At 37.6% G+C, this 12508-nt stretch overlaps 2 long non-coding RNA genes across 2 annotated transcripts in view; one reads left to right on the top strand and one right to left on the bottom strand.

Annotated features, from left to right (window-relative positions):
- The window catches only part of LOC309643222, a 225877-nt gene extending 216681 nt beyond the window's left edge, over positions 1-9196 (bottom strand). Inside the window, exon 1 of the long non-coding RNA XR_014253633.1 lies at positions 9125-9196. This is a non-coding gene — a long non-coding RNA (uncharacterized lncRNA). The remainder of the gene's footprint in view (positions 1-9124) is intronic.
- The window catches only part of LOC309643230, a 228521-nt gene extending 216509 nt beyond the window's left edge, over positions 1-12012 (top strand). Inside the window, exon 2 of the long non-coding RNA XR_014253641.1 lies at positions 9114-12012. This is a non-coding gene — a long non-coding RNA (uncharacterized lncRNA). The remainder of the gene's footprint in view (positions 1-9113) is intronic.
- The last annotated feature ends 496 nt before the right edge of the window (positions 12013-12508 follow it).

Here is a 12508-nt window from a genome sequence, read left to right as displayed (position 1 = left end):
GGCTATCATCCCGGACAACGTCACCAGCCACATGGATGGCTCAATCTCCTCAACCCACACCATCCACATGGAGAAATCAACCTAAATCAAGATGTCTTAACCTCCACTAAGAAAAGATTTCAAAGAAGAACTACAATCCTGCAGCCTGTGGAAGAAAAACCACATTCTCAGAAAAATAGACAAGATGAAAAGGCAGATGGCTATGTACCACATGAAGGAACAAGATAAAACCACAGAAAAACAACTAAATGAAATGGAGATAGGCAACCTTCCAGAAAAAGAATTCAGAATAATGATAGTGAAGATGATCCAGGACCTCAGAAAAAGAATGGAGGCAAAGATTGAGAAGATACAAGAAATGTTTAACAAACACCTAAAAGAATTAAAGAACAAATAAACAGAGATGAACGATACAATAACTGAAATGAAAACTACACTAGAAGGAATCAATAGCAGAATAACTGAGGCAGAAGAACGGATAAGTGACCTGGAAGACAGAATGGGGGAATTCACTGCTATGGAACAGAATAAAGAAAAAAGAATGAAAAGAAATGAAGACAGCCTAAGAGACCTCTGGGACAACATTAAATGCAACAACATTTGCATTATAGGGGTCCCAGAAGGAGAAGAGAGAGAGAAAGGACCAGAGAAAATACTTAAAGAGACTATAGTCGAAAAGTTCCCTAACATGGGAAAGGAAATAGCCACCCAAGTCCAGGAAGCACAGCCAGTCCCATACAGGATAAACCCAAGGAGAAACACACCGAGACACATAGTAATCAAATTGGCAAAAATTAAAGACAAAGAAAAATTATTGAAAGCAACAAGGAAAAATGACAACTAATATACAAGGGAACTCCTGTAAGGTTAAGAGCTGATTTCTCAGCAGAAACTCTACAAGCCAGAAGGGAGTGGCATGATATACTTAAACTGATGAAAGGGAAGAACCTACAACCAAGATTACTCTAATAAGCAAGGATCTCATTCAGATTCGATGGAGAAATCAAAAGCTTTACAGACAAGCAAAGGCTAAGAGAATTCAGCACCACCAAACCAGCTCTGCAACAAATGCTAAAGGAACTTCTCTAAGTGGGAAACACAAGAGAAGAAAAGGACCTACAAAAACAAACCCAAAACAATTAAGAAAATGGTTATAGGAACATACATATCAATAATTACCTTAAACGTGAATGGATTAAATGCTCCAACCAAAAGACACAGGCTTGCTGAATGGATACAAAAACAAGACCCATATATATGCTGTCTACAAGAGATTCACTTCAGACCTAGGGACACATACAGACTGAAAGTGAGGGGTTGGAAAAAGATATTCCATGCAAACGGAAATCAAAAGAAAGCTGGAGTAGCTATACTCATATCAGATAAAATAGACTTTAAAATAAAGAATGTTACAAGAGACAAGGAAGGACACTACATAATGATCAAGGGATCAATCCAAGAAGAACACAGAACAATTATAAATATATATGCACCCAACATAGGAGCACCTCAATACGTAAGGCTATGGCTAACAGCTATAAAAGAGGAAATCGACAGTAACCCAATAATAGTGGGGGACTTTAACACCTCACTTACACCAATGGACAGATCATCCAAAATGAAAATAAATAAGGGAACAGAAGCTTTAAATGACACAATAACCAGATAGATTTAATTGATATTTATAGGACATTCCATCCAAACACAGCAGATTACACTTTCTTCTCAAGTGCACACGGAACATTCTCCAGGATAGATCACATCTTGGGTCACAAATCAAGCCTCAGTAAATTCAAGAAAATTGAAATCATATCAAGCATCTTTTCTGACCAAAATGCTATGAGATTAGAAATCAATTACTGGGAAAAAAACGTAAAAAACACAAACACCTGGAGGCTAAACAATATGTTACTAAATAACCAAGAACTCAATGAAGAAATCAAAGAGGAAATCAAAAAATACCTAGAGACAAATGACAATGAAAACACGACAATCCAAAACCTATGGGATGCAGCAAAAGCAGTTCTAAGAGGGAAGTTTATAGCTATACAAGCCTACCTCAAGAAAAAAGAAAAATCTCAAATAAACAATCTAACCTTACACCTAAAGGAATTAGAGAAAGAAGAATAAAACCCAAAGTTAGCAGAAGAAAAGAAATCATACAGATCAGAGCAGAAATAAATGACATAGAAACAAAGAAAACAAACATCAATAAAACTAAAAGCTGGTTCTTTGAGAAGATAAACAAAATTGATAAACCATTAGCCACACTCATCAAGAAAAAGAGGGAGAGGACTCAAATCAGTGAAATTAGAAATGAAAAAGGAGAAGTTACAACAGACACCACAGACATACAAAGCATCCTAAGAGACTACTACAAACTCTATGCCAATAAAATGGACAACCTGGAAGAAATGGACAAATTCTAAGAAAGGTATAACCTTCCAAGACTGAACCAGGAAGGAATAGAAAATATGAACAGATCAATCACAAGTAATGAAATTGAAACTGTGATTAAAAATCTTCCAACAAACAAAAGTCCAGGACCACAAGGCTTCACAGGTGAATTCTATCAAACATTTAGAGAAGAGCTAACACCCATCCTTCTCAAACGCTTCCATAAAGTTCCAGAGGAAGGAATACTCCCAAACTCATTCTATGAGGCCACCATCACCCTGATACCAAAACCAGACAAAGATACTGCAAAAAAATAAAATTACAGACCAATATCACTGATGAATATAGATGCAAAAATCCTCAACAACATACTAGCAAGCAGAGTCCAACAACACATTAAAAGGATCATACAAAATGATCAAGTGGGATTTATGCCAGGGATACAAGGATTCTTCAGTATATGCAAATCAATCAATGTGATACACCATATTAACAAATTGAAAAATAAAAGCCATATGATCATCTCAATAGATGCAGAAAAAGCTTTTGACAAAATTCAACACACATTTATGATAAAAAAAACTCTCCAGAAAGTGGGCCTAGAGGGAACCTACCTCAACATAATAAAGGCCATATACGACAAACCCACAGCAAACATCATTCTCAATGCTAAAAAACTGAAAGCATTTCCTCTAAGATCAGGAACAAGACAAGGATGTCCACCCTCACCACTATTATTCAACATAGTTTTGGAAGTCCTAGCCACGGCATGCAGAGAAGAAAAAGAAATAAAAGGAATACACATTGGAAAAGAAGTAGTAAAACTGTCCCTGTTTGCAGATGACATGATACTATACATAGAGAATCCTAAAAATGCCACCAGAAAACTACTAGAGCTAATCAGTGAATTTGGTAAAGTTTCAGGATACAAAATTAATGCACAGAAATCTCTTGCATTCCTATACAGTAATGATGAAAAATCTGAAAGAGACATTAAGGAAACACTTCCATTTACCACTGCAACAAAAAGAATAAAATACCTAGGAATAAACCTACCTAGGGAGACAAAAGACCTATATGCAGAAAACTATAAGACACTGATGAAAGAAATTAAAGATGATACCAACAGATGGAGAGATATACTATGTTCTTGGATTGGAAGAATCAATATTGTGAAAATGACTATACTACCCAAAGCAATCTACAGATTCAATGCAATCCCTATCAAATTACCAATGGCATTTTTTACGGAACTACAACAAAAAATCTTAAATTTTCTATGGAGACACAAAAGACCCCGAATAGCCAAAGCAGTCTTGAGGGAAAAAAAAGGAGCTGGAGGAATCAGACTCCCTAACTTCAGACTATACCACAAAGCTACAGTAATCAAGACAATATGGTACTGGCACAAAAACAGAAACATAGACCAATGGAACAAGATAGTATGCCCAGAGATAAACCCACACAGCTATGGTCAACTAATCTATGACAAAGAAGGCAAGGATATACAATGGAGAAAAGACAGTCTCTTCAATAAGTGGTGCTGGGAAAACTGCACAGCTACATGTAAAAGAATGAAATTAGAATACTCCCTAACACCATACACAAAAATAAACTCAAAATGGATTAGAGACCTAAATGTAAGGCCAGACACTATAAAACTCTTATAGGAAAACATAGGAAAAACACTCTTTGACATAAATCACAGCAAGATCTTTTTTGATCCACCTCTTAGAGTAATGGAAATAAAAACAAAAATAAACAAATGGGACCTAATGAATATTAAAAGCTTTTGCACAGCAAAGGAAACCATAAACAAGACGAAAAGACAACCTTCAGAATGGGAGAAAATATTTGCAAACGAATCAATGGACAAAGGATTTATCTCCAAAATATATAAACAGCTCATGCAGCTCAATAGTAAATAAACAAACAACTCAATCCAAAAATGGGCCGAAGACCTAAACAGACATTTCTCCAAAGAAGACATACAGACGGCCAAGAAGCACATGAAAAGCTGCTCAACATCACTAATTATTAGAGAAATGCAAATCAAAACTACAATGAGGTATCACCTCACACCAGTTAGAATGGGCATCATCAGAAAATCTACAAACAAATGCTAGAGAGGGTGTGGAGAAAAGGGAACCCTCTTGCACTGTTGGTGGGAATGTAAATTGATACAGCCACTCTGGAGAAGAGTACAGAGGTTCCTTTAAAAACTAAAAATAGAAGTACCATATGACCCAGCAATCCCCGTACTGGGCATATACCCAGAAAAAACCATAATTCAAAATGACCCATGCATGCCAATGTTCATTGCAGCACTATTTACAATAGCCAGGTCATGGAAGCAACATAAATGCCCATTGACAGACGAATGGATAAAGAAGATGTGGTACATATATACAATGGAATATTATTCAGCCCTAAAAAGGAAGGAAATGGGTCATTTTTTGAGACATGGATGGATCTAGAGACTGTCATACAGAGTAAAGTAAGTCAGAAAGAGAAAAACAAATATCGTATGTTAACGCATATATGTGGAACCTAGAAAAATGGTACAGATGAACTGGTTTGCAGGGCAGAAATTGAGACACAGATGTAGAGAACAAACCTATGGACACCAAGAGGGGAAAGTGGTGGGGGGTGGGGGTTGTGGTGTGCTGAATTGGGTGATTGGAATTGACATATATACACTGATGTGTATAAAATTTATGACTAATAAGAACCTGCTGTATAATATATATATATATATATATATATATATATATATATATATATTATTCAAGTAAAAAAAAAAAAGAAAGAAAGAAAAGATTTCACTTTCTTCCCACTTTGGGGATCTCCTTCTATGGCCACATCTTAGATTTTCTTTATCTAGAACTGTGATAGCTCTCATTTCTAAATTCAAAGGTCATAGCTTTCTTGCTAGCTTAGTCCTTCTCTCCCACTAAACAAGACCTCTACCAGGTCTTTCCTCTGCAGTAACTTCTTTACTTCTTTGCAGACCATGACCTTTCGTCCTTTTATTTTCTATATCTATGGCCCTGGACCATGGGGTCAGTAATTTCAGTGAAGTTTTTCCTCATATCCTCATTCTTACTCTCCCCTGTCCTTCCACTGTACCCTCCAGGCCAACATACATTGTCCCACGGATGATGGATATAGGATATTCAGAGAGGAGAGGATAAGTTGAGCTCCACTCAAACTAATTGTAATTATAAGGGCTGCTAAATTCTTGGCCCCTTCTAAATAAAACTGCACCACTCACAGCCTCTGCAAATAAAGCTATTGGCCCTCTTCCCCAGCCCCCAGTCATTGTCTACTGTACTCAGCTGGGCTCCTGACCCAATATCCATATCCAGTAGATGACCCATGAAGTAACCTGGTACAAACCACACTGCTCAAACCAGGACATGCTAAGCTAATCAGATTTGTATTCTCAGGAATTTGAGTTGTGAAATACAGATAAATCAAGCAGCTCATACTGGGACATAAAACAGATATGGGACATAAAACTGATATGATAAAGAGAATAAAACAAATTCTGAGAAGTCCTAATGTAGATCAAGGGCCAAGAGGTGCCACAAGGGGCCAAAACCAAGACAAAACTGTAGGAAACAGAAGTTATGACAAAACACAAACTCTAAATATACTATTCATTCTTTACACTAGAAAATTTAAACTCATTTTTAGCTTCTCTCTCTCCTTTATGCCTCTTGTCCAATTGTCACCAAATCCAATCAGTTCTGCCTGTGAATGGGACCCTTCCTTCTCTTTCATCTGTCATTGCTCTACCAAGGCTGTTTTTCTTTCAGATGAACTTCATCTAAGAGGCTTCCAGTTGGTCACCCAGCCATTAATCTCTCTTCCATACCCTCCACACTGCCACTAGAGTTGTTTTTTAGAAAACAAATATGACTTTTTCCTTCCATCCTTAAAATTCATATGTTGTTCATATTCTGATCCTGAATATGATGGTATTTAGAGGTGGGGCCTTTGGGAGGTAATAAGGTTTAAATGAGGTCATGAGGGTAGAGCCCTTACAATGGGATTAGTGTCCTTACTTATAAGAAGGGGAAGAGACTAAAGTGTCCTCTCTCTCTCTCGCTCTCTCTTGCTCTCTGTCACAGGAGGATAAAGGAAGAAGGTGACCATCTGCAATCCAGGATGAGAGCTCTTACCAGACACCAAATCTGCCAGTGCCTTGATCTTAGACTTCCCAGTTTCCACAACAGTGAGAAATAAATGTTTGTCATTTAAGACACCTAGTCTATGGTATTTTGTTCTAGCAGCCGGAACTCACTAATACAGTGTGGCTGCACCCCAAACAAAACTTTATTTACAAACACAGGCTGTAGCTGGTTTTGGTCCTGAGACTGCAGATTACCATCCTCTGGCTGGACTATTACACAGAGATAATAAAACCACACAGGATAGCTGTGGTCATTAAATACATAAAGGTGTGAAGGTCCTTGGAGGACAATAAAGTATGATACAGTTAAGAAGAGAGGAGGGCTGAAAGGGGAGGGAAAGAACAGTAAAGATCCCTGTCATTTGCTAAAGGACTCACTTTGCATATTATGGCACATGACATAAGTTGGCACTGAATATAAGCACTCTGGAAGAATCTACAGTCTTGCTCCAAGAGACCCAATTTAAAATAGTATTTAAAGTCCTGTTGCCTACAGCTTGAGCTATTTAAGATTTGGTTTATTGCTTTTCAGAGCCTAAAGACCCCAGGATGCAGCTTTCAAGATGAGATAAAAACATGATACAATTAACCACACAAAAAGTTTTAGACAAGGAATTCTCACAGCTCTATTCTTTTAGTAAACAACAAAGAATTATTGATATGTCAGTCATTGTGCCAGAGGGTTGTGGATACAGAAATAAGTAAGACATCATCTTAACTCAAGTTCATGGTCAATCTAGCAAGGGAAGTATACATGTATAAAGACAATGATAGTGAAATGCAAGAATTGTTTAGAAAAGAGAGAGAGACTCAGTGGAACTCTGTCATTCATGCTGCCCCCTATCTTTTAAATATTTTTGCAGTATTTTTCTAGTTCTCCACATTTTAAATTCTGCCTTCTCAATGTAAAATCAAAAATGAAAACATTCCAGGTCTCTTTTGCTGCTAGAATGTAGGCATGTGGCTTTGTTTCTATCAATCAGACACATTTACACAAGACCTGGATTTGGACGTGAGTTACATTAGGAAATAGGGAAGGGTGCTGGACACCCATTCAGTGGTACAGGTAGCAGCAGAGGCAGCATGGTTTGGGACCAGAGGCAGAAGCAGCTTCTTTACCAGGACCAGACCATGGTGTGTTCCTGGGGACTGCTTCTGGAAGGTGAGTCTAGAGCCTATTTCTCCAGCCCTTCCAACAACTCAGGGAGCTTTCTAATGTCCTCGATTAATCCATTCCTGCTTAAGAGCGGATTCTGTTGTCTGCCTCTAAGAACCTGAGTGATACATGAGAATGTTCAGGGTTACTTAGGATTAAATGATGCAAGAAGGCATCTCAGAGGCAGTGAGGGTTAAAGATGAGTCATTCTAGTCTAGTCATTTAAACTAAATGAACTCTATCTGCAAAGGCCCTGAAACATAAGGGAGCATTGTTCAGGAATGATGGCAAATATGGTAGAAATATTTGGAGCACAAAGAAAAGTGACTACGTAGTGATGGCTGAAAATGTGCGCAGGGATCATGCAGGTTTCTCAATGCCTTGATAGGGCATTTATATACTGAATAAATGGAGCACCACTGAATGAATTTAAGCAAGAGATTGTCAGTATCATGTTTGCATTTTAGGAAGATCCCTTGGCAGCAGTGTGGAGAATTCAGTGCAGAAAGAGAAAGAGAGAGACTAAGGCAGGAAAGTTATTAGGAGGCTGCTGGAAGTCACCCAGGTTGAGAGGTAATAGGATCAAATTTGAAGCCCTGATGGTTTAAATGGGGGTAAAAGCAGATGGATTTGTTCTGCTGATATTTTGATTTAATCAGGAGAGAAGACACACAACAGATTCACCAATATGTGGCCTCTCAACTAGAGAAGATAATATTCCTTTAAAAACAACTAAATTGCAACCTTGGATCTCTATTTCCCCAGGGCAACATCACACAGAGCGCACCACACAGAGCCAGCGTTAGGAACCCCTGTGGCTACTGTCGTGAATGTTTGTCTCTAGAAGTGGAGTGGAAGCAGTGAGATAAAAAGCTTTATTTTATGACTATTGCCCAGAGCATTTCTTTCAGGAGGAGAGGTACCTCTGGGACAAGCTGTGAGATAAATCTTAGAAAGGTGACATGGCTATTCATTTCCACAGAATCCCATTTTTCATGGGGTTTCTACATCCATCCAACTTCCAATCCTTGTCTAGGGTAACTCTTTAAGAAATGCCCCTACTTAAGGATGTTGGAGTTATTAACCATATATGCCTTCTAGCAGAAGGACTCCAGGTTTCTGAACAATTTTCTTATTCAAAACTAGAGGAGGAAGGAACAGGCGGCTGGGATTCCAGGAACAGGAGGTGACAGAGAAAATAAGCAAGAGAGGACTTCCCTGGCAGTCCAGTGGTTAAGACTCCACACTTCCACTGCAGAGGGTAAGGGTTCCATCCCTGGTCAGGGAAGATCCCACATGCAGCACAGTGCAGCCAAAAATAAATAAATTTTAAAAATAAACAAAAAATATCAAAGCATTAAGTATTTAAAAACAAAAAAGTAAGCAAGAGAAAGAAACAATAAAGACCTTCTTAGGTGATCCTCCCTGCGCCATAGTCATGCAATGCCTTTTTTCCCTCTCTCTATCCCCCTGCATTTCTTTCTTTACTTTAACTTGTAAAAATAACAGAATATTCTTCCACTTACTAGGTTTTTAACCTTGGGCATGGAACATCTCTTAGCCAGAGTTCCTTTAACTTTAAGATAAGGAAAATACTAACGTCTGACACCAAGGTTTGGGGAAGATTAAATAACACATGGAGGGTACACAGTGCATGGTAAGCATCAAGTAAATCGATGTTATTATGGTTATTAGGATGCAGTTAATCTTTAGTCTGTTGACACATTATGTCCAGCTATCATCTTTAATGGCTGCATAATATTCCATCGAGTAGTTATATTATTTTACTTAACCATCTTCTCTTATTTGACATAAAAGCTCTTACCAATTAATCACTATTAAATAAATATAATGTAAAGTGAGCTTCTTTGTTCATGCAACTCTTTTTTTTTTTTTTTTTTGATAGATTCCTTAATTTCCTTAGGTAAAAAACCCAAGAAATTGTACTGTTGTGTCAAGTGATTTTGACATCTTCATGGCTCCCGTACAATCCTAATTTCCCAAGTCATTCTCAACAAGACTATTATGAGCCTCTTCTCTCAATGAAAAGTGCTATCAACCAAAACTTCTGACAGAATTTCAGCTGCTTTTTACATCTCAGGCAAAATGACTGCAGAATCTTTTACTCAGAATATAGATTTGTGAAACAGCAAACAAGCTGAAGTTCTGTTTTGTTCAGGACCAACTGTACACACACACATACACACACACACACAAACACACAGATTCAGAAGTCTAATTCAGAGCAGAAGCAAAAAGAACTACAATCCTGCAGCCTGTGGAACAAAAACCACATTCACATAAATATAGACAAGATGAAAAGGCAGACGGCTATGTACCAGATGAAGGAACAAGATAAAACCCCAGAAAAACAACTAAATGAAGTGGAGATAGGCAACTTTCCAGAAAAAGAATTCAGAATAATGATAGTGAAGATGATCCAGGACCTCGGGAAAAGAATGGAGGCAAAGATCGAGAAGCTGCAAGAAATGTTTCACAAAGACCTAGAAGAATTAAAGAACAAACAAACAGAGATGACCAATACAATAACTGAAATGAAAACGACACTAGAAGGAATCAATAGCAGAATAACTGAGGCAGAAAAATGGATAAGTGACCTGGAAGACCGACTGGTGGAATTCACTGCTACGGAACAGAAAAAAGAATGAAAAGAAATGAAGACAGCCTAAGAGACCTCTGGGACAACATTAAACGCAACAACATTCGCATTATAGGGGTCCCAGAAGGAGAAGAGAGAGAGAAAGGACCAGGGAAAATATTTAAAGAGATTACAGTCGAAAAGTTCCCTAACATGGGAAAGGAAATAGCCACCCAAGTCCAGGAAGCACAGCCAGTCCCATACAGGATAAACCCAAGGAGAAACACGCCAAGACACATAGTAATCAAATTGGCAAAAATTAAAGACAAAGAAAAATTATTGAAAGCAACAAGGGAAAAATGACAAATAATATACAAGGGAACGCCCATAAGGTTAACAGCTGATTTCTCAGCAGAAACTCTACAAGCCAGAAGGGAGTGGCATGATATACTTAAAGTGATGAAAGGGAAGAACCTACAACCAAGATTACTCTAACAGGCAAGGATCTCATTCAGATTCGATGGAGAAATCAAAAGCTTTACAGACAAGCAAAGGCTAAGAGAATTCAGCACCACCAAACCAGCTCTGCAACAAATGCTAAAGGAACTTCTCTAAGTGGGAAAGACAAGAGAAGAAAAGGCCTACAAAAACAAACCCAAAACAATTAAGAAAATGGTCATAAGAACATACACATAGATAATTACCTTAAACGTGAATGGATTAAATGCTCCAACCAAAAGACACAGGCTTGCTGAATGGATACAAAAACAAGACCCATATATATGCTGTCTACAAGAGACTCACTTCAGACCTAGGGACACATACAGACTGAAAGTGAGGGGATGGAAAAAGATATTCCATGCAAATGGAAATCAAAAGAAAGCTGGAGTAGCAATACTCATATCAGATAAAATAGACTTTAAAATAAAGAACGTTACAAGAGACAAGGAAGGACCCTACATAATGATCAAGGGATCAATCCAAGAAGAAGATAGAACAATTATAAATATATATGCACCCAACATAGGAGCACCTCAATACATAAGGCAACTGCTAACAGCTATAAAAGAGGAAATCGACAGTAACCCAATAATAGTGGGGGATTTTAACACCTCACTTACACCAATGGACAGATCATCCAAAATGAAAATAAATAAGGAAACAGAAGCTTTAAATGACACAATAGACCAGATAGATTTAATTGATATTTATAGGACATTCCATCCAAACACAGCAGATTACACTTTCTTCTCAAGTGCACACGGAACATTCTCCAGGATAGATCACATCTTGGGTCACAAATCAAGCCTCAGTAAATTCAAGAAAATTGAAATCATATCAAGCATCTTTTCTGACCACAACGCTATGAGATTAGAAATCAATTACTGGGAAAAAAACGTAAAAAACACAAACACATGGAGGCTTAACAATACGTTACTAAATTACCAAGAGATCAATGAAGAAATCAAAGAGGAAATCAAAAAATACCTAGAGACAAATGACAATGAAAATACAACGATCCAAAACCTATGGGATGCAGCAAAAGCAGTTTTAAGAGGGAAGTTTATAGCTATACAAGCCTACCTCAAGAAACAAGAAAAATCTCAAGTAAACAATCTAAACTTACACCTAAAGGAACTAGAGAAAGAAGAACAAACAAAACCCAAAGTTAGCAGAAGGAAAGAAATCATAAAGATCAGAGCAGAAATAAATGAAAGAGAAACAAAGAAAACGATACCAAACATCAATAAAACTAAAAGCTGGTTCTTTGAGAAGATAAACAAAATTGATAAACCTTTAGCCAGACTCATCAAGAAAAAGAGGGAGAGGACTCAAATCAATAAAATTAGAAATGAAAAAGGACATGTTACAATAGACACCACAGAAATACAAAGCATCCTAAGAGACTACTACAAGCAACTCTATGCCAATACAATGGACAACCTGGAAGAAATGGACAAATTCTTAGAAAGGTATAACCTTCCAAGACTGAACCAGGAAGAAACAGAAAATATGAACAGACCAATCACAAGGAATGAAATTGAAACTGTGATTAAAAATCTTCCAACAAACAAAAGTCCAGGACAGATGGCTTCACAGGTGAATTCTATCAAACATTTAGAGAAGAGCTAACACCCATCCTTCTCAAACTCTTCCA

Source organism: Balaenoptera physalus (genome assembly GCF_965194825.1).
Source record: "Balaenoptera physalus genome assembly, chromosome: 14".
NCBI lineage: Eukaryota > Metazoa > Chordata > Mammalia > Artiodactyla > Balaenopteridae > Balaenoptera > Balaenoptera physalus.
Note: the sequence above shows the minus strand (reverse complement) of the source record. Positions and strands in the feature narration are given on the sequence as shown.